The sequence below is a fragment of the Scyliorhinus canicula genome, unplaced genomic scaffold, assembly GCF_902713615.1.
Source record: "Scyliorhinus canicula unplaced genomic scaffold, sScyCan1.1, whole genome shotgun sequence".
Taxonomy (NCBI): domain Eukaryota; kingdom Metazoa; phylum Chordata; class Chondrichthyes; order Carcharhiniformes; family Scyliorhinidae; genus Scyliorhinus; species Scyliorhinus canicula.
Window position 1 is genome coordinate 18008 of NW_024055436.1, and position 11512 is coordinate 29519.

General features: G+C 52.3%; 1 pseudogene; it reads left to right on the plus strand.

Annotated features, from left to right (window-relative positions):
- LOC119959401 lies at positions 1 to 10464 on the plus strand (annotated as a pseudogene).
- The last annotated feature ends 1048 nt before the right edge of the window (positions 10465 to 11512 follow it).

Below are 11512 nucleotides of genomic sequence, written 5' to 3' on the forward strand. Positions count from 1 at the left end.
CTGGTTCCCGCCATGGCGCTGTGTGAGGACTCCCTCCTCTGTAACCTGCCCGGCTGCCGCTGCCGCTGCCGCCTGTCCGGCTTCGCCTGGGTCACCGCCTGTTCGCACGTGTTCTGTGACCAGCACGGCAGCGGGCAGTTCAGCCGCTCCCCGGCCCTGTGCCCGGCCTGTGGCACCGCCCTGTCCGGCAAACGGGACATTGTCCGAACCGACCTCGACCCCGCCCGAGGACTACAAAGGCATGGTGCTGTCTGGCCTCCGGCCACACACCGTGCTGGAGATCGCCGGCCGGGCACTGGCCTTCTGGGGCTACCAGGTCAGCACCCCGGAGTGGCCCCACACCCAGCACCCCGGGGTACCCCACCCAGCACCCTGGGGTGCCCAGTACCCATCCAGCACCCTGGGGTGCTGTCTGGCATCCGGCCACACACCGTGCTAGTGATTGCTGGCTGGGCACTGGCCTTCTGGAGGTACCAGGTCAGCACCCCGGGGTGCCCCACACCCAGCACCCACCCAGCACCCTGGGGTGCTGTCCGGCCTCCGGCTACACACCATGCTGGAGATTGTCGGCCGGGCACTGGCCTTCTGGGGCTACCAGGTCAGCACCCCGGGTGGCCAGCACCCACCAGGCACCCACCCAGCACCCCAGGGTGCTGTCCGGCCACACACAGTGCTGGAGATTGCTGGCCGGGCACTGGCCTTCTGGGGCTACCAGGTCAGCACCCTGGGGTGCCCCGCCAGCCAGCACCCACCCAGCACCCCTGGGTGCCCCACCCCACCCAGCACCCCGTGGTGCTCCACCCACCCAACCCTCTGTGGTGCCCAACCACCCAGCACCCCTGGGTGCCCCACCCCACCCAGCACCCCGGGGTGCTGTCAGGCCTCCGGCCACACACCGTGCTGGAGATTGCTGGCTGGGCACTGGCCTTCTGGGGCTACCAGCACCCCATGGTGCCCCACCCCGTGACCGTCCCACCCAGCACCCCGGGATGCCCCTCCCACCCAGCACCCTGGGGTGGCCAGCATCCACCCAACACCCCGGACTGCTGTCTGGCCTCCGGCCACACACTGTGCTGTAGATCGCCGGCTAGGGCTACCAGGTCAGAACCCCGGGGTGCCCCACACCCAACGCCCCAGGGAGCCCTCCCCCACCTGCCCGTCGCAGAGTGCTGACGTCTCCCCGTCCTTGGGAGTCAATACCTCCCTGCCCCACCCAACAATTCCCCTCGTGCCCCCCTCCCAGGCTACTGAACCCCTTCCTCCCCAAGCCCCTCCGCTCCCGCCCCCGATCACCCAATAACGGGGAGAGCGCGATTCGATTCTGTTTGCGTTACCGCACGGGGGAACTGGATGACAAAGGGGATGGATCAACGGTAGACAGCGGCACACGGTTTTGCCCCTGTGCCACCTGAAGCACTGGGCTCGGTTCATGGGCACCCCCTCCCTGAGTTGTGGTATTGTTGGTGGGGGGAGGGTGGGGTGAGGAACGGATATAGGGCAGATTCCCGACAGGCCGAGGTTCATACTCTCTCTGGTGTAGGAGAATAAACAGCAACCCAGAGGAGGAATCTAGTCCACGTTTACTTTGTCAAAACCTTTTATCATCTTATACATGTCAATTAGATCTCCTCTGCTTCTTCTGAACTTGAGACAGTCTCGGCCTAAACTGCTCATAAGCCAAACCCCTCATCTCTGCAATCAATCTCGTGAACCTCCTCTGTACTGCCTCTCACGCAACTACATCCATCCTCAAATAAGGGGATCAAAACTGTACTCCAGATGCGGTCTCCCCAATGCCCTGTACAGTTGTAGCAACAACCCCCGGCTTTTATACTCTATCCCTCAAGCTATTGTTATGGGCCAGGGTTTAGAGAACCCCAAAGTGTATCACGGAGTTCACCTGACCCACAACTTTTAGTAGATTGTGGTATGAGGAGCACACAGCCCACTCTACAGGTGTGGTGCAGCACAAATGGAAAAGTATTTTTTAAAGCAAAACAATGTTTATTCTATGAACTCCCCTTTTTAAAACATTCAGTGAACATCTTAGCAAGCATTAATTCAAATACAACACTAAGTAATCCTTTAAGGTTTCCATTTAACATCCATAAGACTTAAACACCTTTTACCAGAAGCACATCAGGTTAAAGTCACTACTGTTATTAGTTTTAAATCGCCAGGATTGATTTACAGCCTTTAGATTACAGAGAGAGATTCATACCCCTTCTGTCTGCGACTGCAGCTATCCTTTGTGTCTGCCAATTGTAACTGTCGTGTTTCATGGCCATTTTCTGATGTTCAAACTCTCTCTCGATCTTTTTCCCTGATCTGTATCTCCCTTTCTCTTTCTTTTTGTTCTGCTGGGGCTATTCTTTCTGTTTTCCTCTCTCTCTTTTTCCTCTCTTCTCTCACATGACATTACAAAGGCTAGAATCCCACTTGCCTTCCATATTCCCTGCTGTAATGACGTGCTAATTTCCTGCGATTGATGCACGAGTACACCCAGATCCCTCTCCAACGAAACACTTTGAAGTGTCTCTCCATTGATAATAAATTGCCTTTCCATCTTTCTGTCCAAAATGGATAACCTCATACTCATCCACGTGAAACTCCGTCTACCACATTGGCCCAATCACCTAACCTATCTACAACCATTTGTATTATTTCCTCATTGCAAAGGTGTCAACTATCTATCTTATCGATCGATGCTCCTCATTATTTTGTAGACCTCTATAAGATCACCCCGAAGCCTCCTACGCTCCAGGAAAAAAGTCCCAGCCCATCCACCCTCTCCTTATCACTCAGACCATCAAGTCCTGGTCGCATCCTCGTAAATCTCTTCCACACTCTTTCTCGTCTAACAATATCCTTCCTGTCATAGGATGACCAGACCTGAACGCAACACTGTGGCTTCACCTTGCCAGGGTCCTGAGTTCGATTCCCTGCTGGGACGCTGTCTGTGCGGAGTCTGCACGTTCTCCCCCATGTCTGCGTGGGTTTCCTCCAGGTGCTCCGGTTTCCTCCCACAGTCCAAAGACGTGCAGGTTAGGTGGATTGGACTTGCTAAATTGTCCCTCAGTATCCAAAAAAGGTTAGGGGGAGGGGGTTATTGGGTTACGGGGATAGGGTGGATGTGAGGGCTTAAGTGGGTCAGTGCCGACTCGATGGGCCGAATGGCCTCCTTCTGCACTGTATGTTCTATGTTCAGCGATCTCTCACCCCACCCTCCCACATATAGACCACACACAGAACAGACAGTGCAGAAGGAGGCCATTAGGCCCATGGACGACTTCAACAAGAAGTTATTTAGTTGTCCCGATTCTTGGGGAATGGTTTGAGGGGACTGGTATGGGGAAGGTGGATAAACACGAGAGAGTGAGGAAGAGAAGAATGTGGTGTTGGGGTGAGATGGAGAAGGGGGTAGCAGGAGTTGGGCTGAATGGCCTGTTTTGGTGGTGGCAGTCCGGTCTAATTCGATGATTTCAGTCCAGACGGGTCAGTTAGAGCTGCTTCCACTCTCCCCCCACCGATTCCATGGAATCCAGTCTCCGTTTGGCTGGGGCGAATTTTAACCTGCGGTTCTTTCAGATCCACCAGGAGCGGATGTACCAGGAGTCCGCCTACAGCAAAGCGGAGGGCCGGCTGAAGCAGATGGACAAACTCTACACTCAGCAGCTGCAGGGCAAGGACATGGAGGTGAGCAACAGCCGCAGCGAGGTGTCCTCGCTCAAGAAGATGCTGGAGGAGTACAAGAAGAAGTACAGCGAGGTGTCAGAGAAGCTGATGGACAGGAACCGGCAGTACCAGAAGCTGCAAGGCTTCTACGACAGCCTGCGCCTGCGCAGCATGGCCATGGTGGGCGGGGGCGATGCCTCGGCGGCAGTGGGCCCCGCCGGAGCCCTGTACGGCATGCCTTTAGGTACGAGCGCCGCAGTCATGTCCCACGGGAAACCCTCCTTGGCAACCCGCGTTCAGTTACCCGCGCCATTTAGTCAACGTGACCTCGAGTGCTTTCGAGTTCCAGCCCGAAATCCCGCCGGCCGTCACGTCCATGTCCTGGAGAAGACTTTATTCTATCATCTCTGCTTTCGCCACCGGAGATGTCAGTGTTTTCTCCCATTTCCTGAGAACCATAGAACCGCAACAGTGCTGTGGGAGGCCGCTCGGCCCATTGAGTCTGCAACGACCCTCGAAAAAAGCATCCTACCCAGGTCCACACCCCAACCCTATCCCTGTAACCCCACCTAACCTGCACATCATTGGACACTAAGGGACAATTTAGCACGGCCAATGCACCCAACCTGCACATCTTTGGACACTAAGGGACAATTTAGCACGGCCAATCCCCCTAACCTGCACATCTTTGAACACTAAGGGACAATTTAGCCCGGTCAATCCACCTAACCTGCACATCTTTGGACACTAAGAGACAATTTAGCACGGCCAATCCCCCTAACCTGCACATCGTTGGACACTAAGGGACAATATCGCACGGCCAATCTACCTAACCTGCACCTCTTTGACACTGAGAGACAATTTAGCACGGCCAATCTACCTAACCTACACATCTTTGGACACAAAGGACAATTTTAGCATGGCCAAGCCACCTAACCTGCACATCTTTGGACACTAAGGGACAATTAGCACGGCCAATCCCCCTAATCTGGACATCTTTGGACACAAAGGGACAATTTAGCATGGCCAATCCACCTAACCTGTACATCTTTGGACACTAAGGACAATTTAAAATGGCGAATCTACTCAACCTACACATCTTTGAACACTAAGGGACAATTTAGCACGGCCAATCCAATCCACCTATCCTGCACATTTTTGGAGACTAAGGGACAATTTCACATGGCCAATCCACTTAACCTACACATCTTTGAACACTAAGGGACAATTTAGCACGGCCAATCCACCTAACCTGTACGTCTTTGAACACTGAGGGACAATTTAACACGGCCAATCCACCCAACCTACTCATCTTTGAACACTAAGGGACAACTTTGCACGGCCAATCCACCTATCCTGCATATCTTTGGAGACTAAGGGACATTTCACATGGCCAATCCACTTAAACCTACACATCTTGAATACTAAGTGGCAATTTCGCACGGTCAATCCCCCTAACCTGCATATCTTTGGTCCACTAAGGGGACAATTTAGCCTTCCAATCCACTAACCTGACACATCTTTGACACGACGGGACAATTTAGCCCGGCCAATCCACTTAACCTGCACATCTTTGGACACAAAGGGGCAATATAGCACGGCACATTCCACCTAACCTGCACATCTTTGGACACGAAGGGACAATTAGCCCGGCCATCACTTAACCTGCACATCGTTAGACACTAAGGGACAATTTAGCATGGCCTGTCCACCTAAACTGCACATGTATTGGACACTAAGGGACAATTTAGCAGCGCCAATCCACCCCAAACTGCACATCTTTGAACACTAAGAAGTGACAATTAGCACGGCCAATCCCCCTAACCTGTACATCTTGGACACTAATGGACAATTTAACACGGCCAATCCACCCAACCCTGTACATCTTTAGCTACTAAGGGACAATTTAGAACGGCCAATCCACTTATCCTGCGCAATCTTTGAACACTAAGGGACAATTTCGCATGGCCAATCCACCTAACCTACACACCTTTGGAGACTAAGGGACAATTTAGCACGGCCAATCCACGTAACCTACACACCTTTGGAGACTAAGGGACAATTTAGCACGGCCAATCCACCTAACCTACACACCTTTGGAGACTAAGGGGCAATTTAGCACGGCCAATCCACCTAACCTGCACATCTTTAGACACTAAGGGACAATTTAACACGGCCAATCTACCTAACCTGCACAGCTGTGGAGACTAAGGGGCAATTTAGCACGGCCAATCCACCTAACCTACACACCTTTGGAGACTAAGGGGCAATTTAGCACGGCCAATCCACATAACCTGCACATCTTTGGACACTAAGGGACAATTTAACACGGCCAATCCACCTAACCTGCACAGCTTTGACACTGAGGGACAATTTAGCACAACAACCTCCACCTAACCTGCACATCTTTGGACACTAAGAGACAATTTAGCGTGGCCGATCCACCTAACCTGCACATCTTTGGTCACTAAGCAAACAATTTAGCACGGCCAATCCACCTAAACCTGCACATCTTTGGACACTAAGAGACAATTTAGCGTGGCCGATCCCACCTAAACCTGCACATCTTTTGGTCACTAAGCAACAATTTAGCACGGCCAATCCACCTAACCTGCAACATCTTGGACATTAAGGGACATTTAGCCCTGGCCAATCCCCCTAACCTGCAACATCTTTGGACACGAAGGGGACAATTTAGCACGGCCAATCCAACCTAACCTACACACCTTTGGAGACTAAGGGATAATTTAGCCACGGCCAATCCACCTAACCTACACACCTTTGGAGACTAAGGGACAATTTAGCACGGCCAATCCACTAACCCTACACCACCTTTGGAGACTAAGGGGCAATTTTAGCCACGGCCAATCCACCTAACCTGCACATCTTTGGACACAAAGGGACAATTTATCATGGCCAATCTACCGAACCTACACATCTTTGGAGACTAAGGGACAATATCGCACGGCCAGTCTACCTAACCTGCACCTCTTTGACACTGAGGGACAATTTAGCACGGTCAATCTACCTGACCTACACATCTTTGGAGACTAAGAGGCAATTTAGCAGGGCCAATTCACCTATCCTGCACATCTTTGGACACAAAGGGACAATTTAGCACGGCCAATCCACCTAACCTGCACATTTTTGGACACTAAGAGACAATTTAGCGTGGCCAATCCACCTAACCTGCACATTTTTGGTCACTAAGCAACAATTTAGCATGGCCAATCCACCTAACCTGCACATCTTTGGACATTAAGGGACAATTTAGCCTGGCCAATCCCCCTAACCTGCACATCTTTGGACACGAAGGGACAATTTAGCACGGCCATCCACCTAACCTGCACATTTTTGGACACTCAGGGACAATTTAGCATGGTCAATCCACCTAACCTACACATCTTTGAATACTAAGGGGCAATTTCGCACGGTCAATCCCCCTAACCTGCATATCTTTGGTCACTAAGGGGACAATTTAGCCTTCCAATCCACCTAACCTGCACATCTTTGGACACGAAGGGACAATTTAGCCCGGCCAATCCACTTAACCTGCACACCTTTAGCCACTAAGGGACAATTTAGAACGGCCAATCCACTTATCCTGCGCATCTTTGGACACTAAGGGGCAATTTAGCACGGCCAATCCACCTAACCTGCACATCTTTGGACACTAAGGGACAATTTAACACGGCCAATCCACCTAACCTGCACAGCTGTGGAGACTAAGGGGCAATTTAGCACGGCCAATCCACCTAACCTACACACCTTTGGAGACTAAGGGGCAATTTAGCATGGCCAATCCACCTAACCTGCACATCTTTGGACACTAAGGGACAATTTAACATGGCCAATCCACCTAACCCTGCACAGCTTTGACACTAAGGGGACAATTTAGCACGGCCAATCCACCTAACGTGCACATCTTTGGACACTAAGGAGATTTAGCACGGCCAATCTACCTAACCTGCACCTCTTTGACACTGAGGGACAATTTTAGCACGGCCCTAATATACCTAACCTACACATCTTTTGGAGGACCTAAGGGACAATATCGCACGGCCAATCCTACCTCACCGCACCTCTTTGACATCCGAAGGACAATTTAGCACGGCCACATCTCCCTAACCTACACATCTTGGAGCACTAAGAGGCAATTTAAGCAGGGCCAATTCACCCTCTATCCTGCACATCTTTGGACACAAAGGGAACAATTAAGCATGGCCATCCACCTAACCTGCACATCTTGGGCCACAAAGGAACACAATTTATCCTGGCCAATCTACCTAACCTACACATCTTTGGAGCCTAATGGAACAATATCGCACGGCCAGTACTAACCTGCACCTCTTTGGACACCTGAGGGACAATTTAGCATCGGTCAATGTACATGACCTACACATCTTTGTGGAGACCTAAGAGGCAATTTAGCAGGGCCAATTCACCTATCCTGCACATCTTTGGACACAAAGGGACAATTTAGCATGGCCAATCCACCTAACCTGCACATCTTTGGACACTAAGAGACCAATTAGCGTGGCCGATCCACCTAACTGCACATCTTTGGTCACTAAGCAACAATTTAGCACGGCCAATCCACCTAACCTGCACATCTTTGGACATTAAGGGACAATTTAGCCTGGCCAATCCCCCTAACCTGCACATCTTTGGACACGAAGGGACAATTTAGCACGGCCAATCCACCTAACCTACACACCTTTGGAGACTAAGGGACAATTTAGCACGGCCAATCCACCTAACCTACACATCCTTTGGACACTAAGGGACAATTTAGCCTGGCCAATCCCCCTAACCTGCACATCTTTGGACACGAAGGGACAATTTAGCACGGCCAATCCACCTAACCTGCATATCTTTGGACACTCAGGGACAATTTAGCATGGTCAATCCACCTAACCTGCACATCTTTGGACACTAAGGGACAATTTAGCCTCGCCAATCCCCATAAACTGCACATCTTTGGACACTAAGGGACAATTTAGCATGGCCAATCCCCCTAACCAGAAAGCGCAATTCAGCGCGGTCAATCCCCCTAACCTGGACATCTTTGGATACTAAGGGGCAATTAACACGGCCAATCCATCTAACCTGGACATCTTTGGACACGGAAGGGGCAATTTAGCACGGCCAATCTACCTATCCTGCACATCTTGGTCACTAAGCGCCAATTTAGCATGGCCAATTCACGTAACGGTGCGGGGGGAGAGTGGGATACGGACTAGACTGGCTGTGGAGAGGGGATCAGACTGGGTGTGGAGAGGGGATTAGCCTGGGTGTGAAGAGGGGATTAGCCTGGGTGTGGAGAGGGGATTAGCCTGGGCGTGGAGAGAGGATTAGACTGGGTGTGTAGATGGGATTAGACTGGGTGTGGAGAGGGGATTAGACTGGGTGTGGAGAGGGGATTAGACTGGGTGTGGAGGGAAATGACTGGGTGTGGAGAGCGGATTAGACTGGGTGTGGAGAGGGGATTAGACTGGGTGTGGAGAGGGGATTAGACTGGGTGTGGAGAGGGGATTGACCTGGGTGTGGAGAGGGGATTAGACTGGGTGTGGAGAGGGGATTAGACTGGGTAGTGGAGAGGGATAGACTGGTGTGGAGAGGGGATTAGACTGGGTGTGGAGAGGGGATTAGACTGGGTGTGGAGAGGGGATTAGACTGGGTGTGGAGAGGGGATAGACTGGGTGTGGAGAGGGGATTAGACTGGGTTGGAGAGGGGATTAGACTGGGTGTGGAGAGGGGATAGACTGGGTGTGGAGGGGATTAGACTGGGTGGGAGAGGGGATTAGACTGGGTGTGGAGAGGGGATTAGACTGGTGTGGAGAGGGATTAGACTGGGTGTGGAGAGGGGATTAGACTGGGTGTGGAGAGGGATTAGACTGGGTGTGGAGAGGGATTAGACTGGGTGTGGAGAGGGGATTAGATGGTGTGGAGAGGGGATTAGACTGGGTGTGGAGAGGGGATTAGACTGGGTGTGGAGAGGGGATTAGACTGGGTGTGGAGAGGGGATTAGATGGTGTGGAGAGGGGATTAGACTGGGTGTGGAGAGGGGATTAGACTGGGTGTGGAGAGGGGATTAGATGGTGTGGAGAGGGGATTAGCCTGGGTGTGGAGAGGGGATTAGACTGGGTGTGGAGAGGGGATTAGACTGGGTTGGAGAGGGGATTAGACTGGGTGTGGAGAGGGGATTAGACGGTGTGGAGAGTGGATTAGACTGGGTGTGGAGAGGGGATTAGACTGGGTGTGGAGGGGAATTGACTGGGTGTGGAGAGGGGATTAGACTGGGTGTGGAGAGGGGATTAGCCTGGGTGTGGAGAGGGGATTAGACTGGGTGTGGAGAGGGGATTAGACTGGGTGTGGAGAGGGGATTAGACTGTGTGTGGAGAGGGGATTAGACTGGGTGTGGAGAGGGGATTAGACTGGGTGTGGAGAGGGGATTAGACTGTGTGTGGAGAGGGGATTAGCCTGGTGTGGAGAGGGGGATTAGACTGGGTGTGGAGGGGGGGTTAGACTGGGTGTGGGGACTGGTTTAGACCTCCCGCACAGAGGGGTGAGAGTGGGTGCGGATAGAGGGATTAGCCTCCGCTGCGGCATTAATGAAAATGCGGTCACCAACGTTTGTTTCTCACCAGCAGGCAGGACCTCCCAGTTCGTTCCGATGGAGAATCCCCTGAGGGAGGAGTCCTCCGAGGGTGACTTCCGCCTATCGGCCCGTCCTTCTTGGCTCGCCGGCGCCCGATGGCCCATGGGGCTTTTTCGGCTTCTCTCCAGGTGAAGACCGGGCTCCACAGTCATCACCAGCCTCAGGGCCCCAATCCCGGGCCCTCCAGCTCCTTCAAGATAAGATGTAATGGGCAGAGCGCGGGGCCGAGCGGTGATGTTGTGACCCAGAGGGACATCCGTCCTCACTTCGGACGCAACGGAATCTAACAGCGCTGGCTGTCGGTAAACGTTTTGTGCCGGGTGGTCAGTCGCCTTTTGCTGACGGGCCATAACCTTTTGGTAGCAGCCAGCTCCCCTTGGCCTGTCTCCCCCATCCTCAGTAAGAATCTGTCAGAGCTGAGAATCATCCCTCAGGCTGACGGCCTTTCACCATGTCGCTTTGTTCTTTTAAGGGTTCAATGAATAAAAGTTTCTCTATTCCAAGTGAATTCTGGTCTTCTCGTCATTTTACCTCCATGTCTGCAAACACCGTCTGCCCTCAAACCATCTCCAGAACCCGCCCAAGGAGGCACAGCATCAGAAGGCTCGGAATGAGGCCGTTCAGCTCATCCACAGAGGAAGTGCGACCCCTATTCATGCCAGGCCCCTCCTTTTGGCCGCCCCCAGGGACCTGCCGTTTTCTCGTCATGTGCTTTTTGAAACTACTTACTGAATCTGCTCCCGAGTGCCTCGTACGGCAGCACACCTCAGCTCAGCACAACAATCAACCTAATCCTTTTGAGGAATGATGTGGAAGCTTTGGAAAAGGTGCAAAGGAGATTTACCAGGATGTTGCCTGGAATGGAGAGTAGGTCTTACGAGGAAAGGTTGAGGGTGCTTGGCCTTTTCTCATTCATGATGAGGGGCGACTTGATAGAGGTTTATAGGATGATCAGGGGAATAGATAGACAGTCAGAGACTTTTTCGCCGGGTGGAACAAACCATTACAAGGGGACATAAATTTATGGTGAATGGTGGAAGATATAGGGGGGCTGTCAGAGGTAGGTTCTTTACCCAGAGAGCAGTGGGGGCATGGAATGCACTGCCTGTGGAAGTAGTTGAGTCGGAAACATTCGGGACCTTCAAGCGGCCATTGGATAGGTACATGGATTAGGAT